The sequence below is a fragment of the Trachypithecus francoisi genome, unplaced genomic scaffold (assembly GCF_009764315.1).
Source record: "Trachypithecus francoisi isolate TF-2019V2 unplaced genomic scaffold, Tfra_2.0 Lachesis_group1, whole genome shotgun sequence".
Classification (NCBI taxonomy): domain Eukaryota; kingdom Metazoa; phylum Chordata; class Mammalia; order Primates; family Cercopithecidae; genus Trachypithecus; species Trachypithecus francoisi.
Genome location: NW_022681454.1, coordinates 131,814,982 through 131,823,387, shown reverse-complemented (window position 1 = coordinate 131,823,387; position 8,406 = coordinate 131,814,982). Strand labels below are relative to the sequence as shown.

Sequence of the window (8,406 nt, the reverse complement as noted above, 5' to 3'; positions counted from 1 at the left end):
CTCACATTAATAAAATGAATGCCAGTAATTAATTTTACAGAAAACATAATATTTTCTGAAATAAATATGTCCTTGTTTGTTAATATTGAAAATTAGGGTAGCTTTTATCTTACTCTTGACTATGTTTAGAAACTGTTTGAGGAAATCATATTATATTCTTGAAAATTTTTATATCTAGTTATCTTCCCATTTCCTGGACTTTTACTTAATTGTGTTTCATAGATTTCATGTATTATTGTTTAAATATTTGTTTACCCATTCACTTCCTATAAGCAATGTCGAATAAGAAAAAACTTAAATTGAACAGGTTTGTCCAGGGGAGGGTTGGTCTGGAGGAGTGGAAAATCTTTGAATCTATACTACTGCTTAGATCATTAACCAACATCTCAGTAGAACAATTTTCAGAAAGAAAGGGAGACGGATGCAGTTGTCTTTCCTCTCCATTTATTTTTTATGGTTATTTATTCACAGATGATATGGGGCAGACTGTGTACAGAGATAAAGCATGGGTAATTTACAGGCAAATGTAAGCCTCGATTGGCTAGGATATTCAAAGTGCTCTAAGGAATTAAAAGGAAAGTAGGTCATTTGAATCATAAATATTTTAAACACTTACCTCATAAATGAAGCTAATAGATACTTGTTGTAAAAACGCAGAAAAAATAGCTTCAAATAGGATAAGGAAGAAAGTTAAACAAAACAGAATTATTAAACCATGCCAGTTTCCACACCTCTACGAATTTCAGTAGGTGGTCCACTTCTGACAGTGTACAAAACAGCAGGAGAGTTTACTAATGAAAGACAAGATACATGTGTTGACACAGCATTAAATGACTGGTTTGTCACTCCCCCAGGATGTGAATTGTGGATTCCATTCTGTAGTAGCACAAACTAACTGCTTTTATCATCTTGGTTTTGTTTGTTTGTTTGTTTGTTTTGCTCATTAAACTTTCTTAATGTGTCTCAAAATTCTGTGACAAATTTTTGGTCAAGTTGTTTCCATTAAAAAGTACTAATTTTAAAAACTAATAACTTAAAACTGCCACACACAAGAAAGAAAACCAAAGTGGTCCACAAAACATTCTCCTTTCTGTCTGAAGGTTTTTATGACGCATTGTTATCATTAACCAGTCTTTTACTTAAGTAGCCAATTGAAACAAACACTTCTGAGACCATTCTTCCACTGCTGATTAAGACCAGGTGGCAGGTATTAGGGATAATATTCATTTGGCCTTCTGAGCTTTCTGGGCAGACATGGTGGCCTTGCCAGCTCTGGCAGCCTTCTTGTCCACTGCTTTGATGACATCCAGGACAACCGTCTGTCTCATATCACGAACAGCAAAGTGACGCAGAGGTGGATAGTATGAGAAGTTCTCAACACACATGGGCTTGCCAGGAACCATATCAATGATGGCAGCATCACCAGACCTCAATAATTTAGGGCCATCTTCCAGCTTTTTACCAGAACGGTGATCAATCTTTTCCTTCAGCTCGGCAAACTTGCATGCAATGTGAGCCGTCTGGCAATCCAGCACAGGGGCATAGCCAGCACTGATTTGGCCTGGATGGTTCAGGATAATCACTTCAGCAGTGAAGCCAGCTGCTTCCATTGGTGGGTCATTTTTGCTGTCACCAGCAATGTTGCCATGATGAACTTCCTTGACAGACACATTCTTGACATTGTAGCCCATAATGTCCCCAGGAAGAGCTTCACTTAAAGCTTCATGATGCATTTCAACAGATTTTGCTTCAGTTGTAATGTTTACTGGAGCAAAGGTGGCCATCATACTAGGTTTGAGAACACCAGTCTCCAGTTGATCTACAAGAACAATACTAATACCAACAATTTTGTAGACATCCTGAAGAGGCAGGTGCAAGGGCTTGTCAGTTGGACGAGTTGGTGGTAGGATGCAGTCCAGAGCCTCAAGCAGCGTGGTTCCACTGGTATTGCCGTCATTTCAGGTGACTTTCCATACCTTGAACCAAGGCATGTTAGCACTTGGCTCCAGCATGTTGTCATCATTCCAACCAGAAATTGGCACAAATGCTACTGTGTCGGTGTTGTAGCCAATTTCTTAATATAAGTGCTGACTTCCTTAACGATTTCCTCATATCACTTCTGGCTGTACGGTGGCTCAGTGGAATCCATTTTTTTTTAACACAATTGACTCTTTGTTTCACACCCACTGTGTAACCCAGAAGGGCATGCTCTCGGGTCTGACCATTTTTGAAGTTACCAGCTTCAAATTCACCAACACCAGCAGCAACATTCAGGACATTACAGTCAGCCTGAGATGTCCCTGTAATCATGTTTTTGATGAAGTCTCTGTGTCCTGGGGCATCAATGATAGCCACATAGTACTTGCTGGTCTCAGATTTCTACAAGGAGATATCAATGGTGATACCATGCTCATGCTCAGCTTTCAGTTAACCCAAGAACCAGGCATACTTGAACAAACCCTTTCCCATCTCAGCAGCCTCCTTCTCAAATTTTTCAATGGTTCTTTTGTCGATGCCACTACATTTATAGATCACATGGCCAGTAGTGGTGGACCTGACTGAATCTACGTGTTCAATGACGACAACGTTGATATGAATCTTTCCCTTTCCTATTTTGGCTTTTAGGGGTAGTTTTCATGACACCTGTGTTCTGGCGGCAAACCCATTGTGAAAAAAACTACCAACTTGTTTTTTTTTAACTTCTCATACAAATTAACAGCTTTCTGTTTGCCATTTGCATGTTTATTTCATGCCATGCTTGGTTAGAATTAAAACTGCCTCACTAGTTATGCACTTCAAAATTTAGTACTTCTTCAAAGACCTGCAGGATGACTTAATGAGTATGGAATGCAATTCTCTTCTTTAAATCAAATTAAATGTAAGTTGTCTATGTTCAATACTGCAAGGGTACATTGTGTATCCAATAAATTGAGAATAACTCAACATAAAGAGATGATTTTATGTCTTCCGTGTCTAAAATATATGCAATATGATTGGCTAGCTGTGGATTTTTACTCCTGGTTTGTAGCCACAGGGGAATTTTTAAATTGTAACACTGAAGATCTATGACATTGTGTCCCTGAATATAAACTGCAACAGAGTCCAAAAAAATCAAAGCTCAAGTTTTCTTTTGAAAAAGAGACTGTTGTAAGAAAACAATCTCTCCTTGTTATCACCATGGGATATATTTTTGGGCTTGAGAGGTCATATTATCATTCAAATCTTTAAAGTCATTTTTTCAGGGTGAAAGAACAATCAAAAGTAAAGTACACTCCTGAGGGTCATGCAGTTTAGTTAGCTCTGGAAACAACAGTACTAAGTAGATAGCAGTGGCCAGGAAAATAGACCTGTAACTAGTTAAAATAAAAAGTAAAGAATCGTACACTCTTTAAGTTTTATTATCAACATAACAAGAATTACCACAACCATTAAACTGATTAGTAGTTCTAATTAAGAGATATAAAACAAAGATCATTAACATAATGAAACTGACCTAATCTGCTATTATTGTTGTTTACATACTTATTGACAACTGAGATTGACACAAATTTATGAATCTTGGTTTGATAATCATTGGCAAGTTTTTCCTTCAGAAACTCAGTAATTGTGTACTTAACTTTAATTGAGTATTTGTTTAGCTATGTCGGTTTAGAACCACAATACTTATAAATTCCAACACTTCTATTTATTCTAAATTTAATTTTGTTAAGGTAAGCACATGTGGTCAATTTGAAGAGAGTTAAGTTTTAGAAAAAAATGAAATTGAACATTATTTAGAAATATCAATATGTCTAATTATTGAAAATCAAATTTTCAAACTCAAATCTGATAAATGTTAAAACTGATTTTATTAGTTCCCTTTTTAGCTACAACAAGGCTGTAATTATTTGCACTAATTCTGTTTAAGTGTACTGCAAACTTTAGCAAAATATTAGTAGAAATGCTTCCTTCATCAAATATGTAAATAGAGATAGTACTTTCAATTTGAGAAAACAACAGTTTACAGGAGTAAGTAATGACTGATTTAAACTGTATAAAATTGGACTGGTCTATTATGGTGCCTAATTATGCTAGTTATATAAAATTTCAAATGGCATATCAAATATTCAGCATCTCTTGAGCAAGACAATGTGTAAAATGCTGTGGGGAACTCAGACATGAAGAGTACATATTTATATTGAAAAATCCAGTATTTGCTCAAGGATAAGGCTTTATTTTGCATAACTTCATTTATTTTGAGATTGAGAGCATGGACTCTACAGAGTAAGAGAGAATAGATTCAAATCTGAGACTAGTCAGTGTCAAAACTTCAAATTGGAAGATTGAAAATAAGTTATAACACTTTGAAGTCCTATTCTATAGTGTCATCTAGATTTGATAAAAGAAAGTCTCACTTTTCTATCTTTTTTCCCTCAAGAATCTTTTCTCATTCTTTATATGGTACTCACATATTTTCTTGGTTGTGAAGTTTGCTTTAACTTTTCCAGATGGTTTTGGCATTTTTTCCCTCCTATTATGTAACTTTCCATAGGTAGCCCTATTTAACAAAAATATTTAATATAAATACGTAAATTTGTTCTTTTATCTTAATCACCTCATATATCATAGTGATTAGATAGAGCAATTAATTTTTTTAATGTTCAGATACAGAGTGGATTGAGTTTATTTTTGAGGTACAGGTTGAGCATTCCTCATATGACAATCTGAAATCTGAAATGCTCTAAAATCTGAAACTTTTTGAGTACTGACAGGGTCTCGCTCTGTCGCTCAGGATGGAGTTCAGTGGTTCGATGTTGGCTCACTGCAAACTCTGCCTCCCAGGTTCAAGCGATTCTCCGTCTCAGTCTCCTGAGTAGCTGGGATTACAGGTGCGTGCCACCACACCTGGCTAATTTTTGTATTTTTAGTAGAGACAAGGTTTCACTGTGTTGGTCAGGCTGGTTTCGAACTCTGACCACATGATCTGTCTGCTTCAGCCTCCCAAAGTGCTGGGATTACTGGCGTGAGCCACCGCACCTGGGGGACTGTGAGTTTTAATTGGAGGGTGGCATAATCAGATTATCATATCTAAGAGAAACAAAGAAACAAACTGTCTACTGTACAGAAAATACAAATGAGAGAAAGAGAAATGGATCATTGAAGGCTACTTGGGAGTCTACTGCTGTCTTTAAAGTGAAACACTTTAATGGCTAGAAGTAATGTACCATTGGAAATGCAAAATTACAGGTCAATTTGTGGAATAATAAGGAGGTAAAACTGACAGAAATATTTGATATAGGGTGTGAAGATGAGAATGGTGTCAAGCGTAATTTCTATTTTTTTCTGAGGTGGATGCATGTTGGCTCACATTCATGAAAAGGATGGAGACATCGTAAAAGCAAGTCTGGAAAAGAGTCCTCTTTTCAGTTGTGAACTTGTAAAGTTTGAATTATCCTAAAGCAAATAAGAAACAAGAAAAATAGACAGTTAGGCTTGAGAAACATAGCAGAGCATTATCTCTGTGTAAGTGAAATTGAAGTCTTTGATAAAAATGAGGACCACTAGTTTAAATGGAGAAAAAGAGCTTTTATTTACCCGAAAGACGAAAATGCACCTTCTAAGAAAACAGAAAGGGCTCATGAGGAAAAAGACAAATGAGGAATGTTGCTGTCAATAAAGCCAATGGAAAACAGTTTAAAGAAGGATAAGTACTCAAAAGTGTGGAAAGCTTCTGGGGTCAAGCATAAGAAAAGAAAAATTCCAAATGGAGTTAGTTACATGGAACTGAATTGTGTTTTATTGAAGTAATGCAAGTTGAACCTGTTTTGCAAAAGGATGATGTGTGAAGGGGAATAGAGAAAATGGTGACAGAAATTTTAGAAAACTCAACGCAAGAGTTTGGCTTCCTCAACTGGGGCCTGAATACCCTCCCAGTTTAGTAAGTCCGGATGATCATAGGTTTCACCTCTTTTGTTTCTCATTCTCAGGACAATTGTCCTTACTTCCTTGATGACTAGTATCTTGAAAACTGCTGTTTCATTTTCTTTTTGTCCATTTTGTTTTTGTTTGTAGTTGTTTGTTTCTTTAAAAGTGAGAAGTTATACCTGGTTCCGGATACTCCACCTTGGTTGAAAGCAGTTCCATTGCCTATAAGATTTCTGATGAACTCAGTGTGATGTGTAAAAACTATAAAAAATCAAAAATGACTCCCAGGTTTGAGCTTGAAGTACTGTAAACATCAAGTTGCTATTAATTGAGACAGGAAAAACTCCTGAGAGAAGTATCTTTAAAGGTAGTGTTATTCTTTACCTACAGTTATCAAATCTTGCTACAGATTCAAATTATCTAGTGAGCTTTCTGCAAAATTCCTGAGGTCCTCCCAAAAATACAGCAGAAACTTTGTAGTGTAGCACATTGGTATGAAATGAAAAATACCAAATTATTCTAGTGTTCAGCCAGCATTGAAAACCAGTGATACTACTGCTTCTTTCACTTTAATATGCGTATAAATCACTTAGGGATGTTATAAACCTCGAATCCTTATTCAATTTATCTGGGTGATAAACCTAGTTGGTCCACATTTTCCATAGCAAGGCACTACTATTCAAATTCATAATAGAGCTATTTCACAGTGAAGGCTAATCTGATACACTGTGTAAAGCATTTGTGTTAGCTCTTCTGTATTAAAAGATGTATGACAATAAAGGATTCAATGGTTAATTAAGTTTGGCAAACAGTGAGTTAAACAAGGTTATAGAGATCTCTTTATTGCAGGATTTTTTACAGCTAATGCCTTCCTAAAGTTACTTATTCCACAACCCATCTTCATGGAACATATTACAGGATTAGAGATTTGCAAAACCTACTATCCTGTACTAATGCAGAGGTTGAGCTATCTACAAATAATCTTTGCTACTTGCTTAAAAGCTTAAAATTTTACTGAAATACCTATTTAGTGGCTTCGTTTTCAGTTTCTCAATCTGATTCATGACTTGATAATCCACATTTATTTACAAGTCCAAATAATTTTTACAAAAAACACATTAATCATGGTTTTGGATTGTGAAACAATTTTGTTGCACATGCACATATGATTCTATTTGTACTTTAAAAAGTACTTAATAAGTTAACAAGTGTTTATTTTTTCTTTGTTCCTCTCTATAGTATTTTGTGTACTTTAAAAAATTACTTGTTTTTGCATAAAGTCATCATATATTGTTTGGTGACATGTTCTCATTTACCAACATTTGGGAAATATATAAAATATGAAAGAAATATTATTTCCAAAAAAAGTACACTGATGCTTTATTAGTCAAAAATATTGTGTAAATTGTCTTAAATGCCAATTACAGAAAAATTATGTAGATGAGAATTCTAGATTAACAACAAAATTAATTACTTCTTCAAAAACTGGTGATGAAACACAAACCTCTCAGGACTTTACCAGCCTGCAGGTGAAGGGAAGCTCATTTAATGTTGATATTCAAATTATGAAAGGTCTTAGCTTCTGATACCACATGAAGTACATGATACCTCAGGTACTTCAGAACCTCCTCTGACATCTTCAGCTTTATTAATGTTAAATATTTTGAAACTGCTCCAAGTGTGATTGTGATTCAGAAATACTCAGGGTTGTATCTTTTTCTGTACTCTCCTCTTCAAGTTGATATTTACCCACCCTATGTATCTGTTCTTCTACCAGATGCAGGGATGCAATTAACTTAAAAGACATCAGCCAATGGGTGGCACATGCTGGGGTGTGAAGTAGCTGTAACAGCTGAGGTATAAATTGGCTAGCCCTACACTAAAGATGCATAGAATGTGCCAAGAATCAAACCCATCTACATAGCTTATAGTTTACAGTAACATCACTTATTATTCTATTGTCTTCATAACTGATTTACTATATTAGGAAATTCTTGCCAAGAAGATTAAAGTTCCAAATAATTTCATTCTGGAAATTTTCTGAAAGGCATACCAACTCTTCAACAGGAAACATTAAATGATTGTTTACACCTTAGGACTCTCAATTCTTACCTCAAATCATTGCCTTGCTCTTTGTACCAATTCTCAACTATTACACCATAATTCTTACCCTGGTCTAAATGGGCTCCTTCATGTAAAGACCAGACATAAATCAGACTTCAAAATCTTTATAGATATCACAACTCTGCCATTTCTTCTCAGAGATGTTACTAACACACTGTCAAGGTAGTGAACTGTTGTTGAGAAATAATGTATTTTTTTTTTTGAGATGGAGTCTTGCTCAGTCGCCCAGGCTGGAGAGCAGTGGCGCGATCTCGGCTCACAGCAAGCTACACCTCACGGTATCACGCAGTTCTCCTGCCTCAGCCTCCCGAGTAGCTGGGACTACAGGCGCCCGCCGCCACGCCGGGGTTTCACCGTGTTAGCCAGGATGATCTCGAT

At 35.9% G+C, this 8,406-nt stretch overlaps 1 pseudogene; it reads right to left on the bottom strand.

Annotated features, from left to right (window-relative positions):
* Positions 1–1,210: 1,210 nt before the first annotated feature.
* LOC117084946 lies at positions 1,211–4,500 on the bottom strand (annotated as a pseudogene).
* Between the last annotated feature and the right edge of the window lie 3,906 nt (positions 4,501–8,406).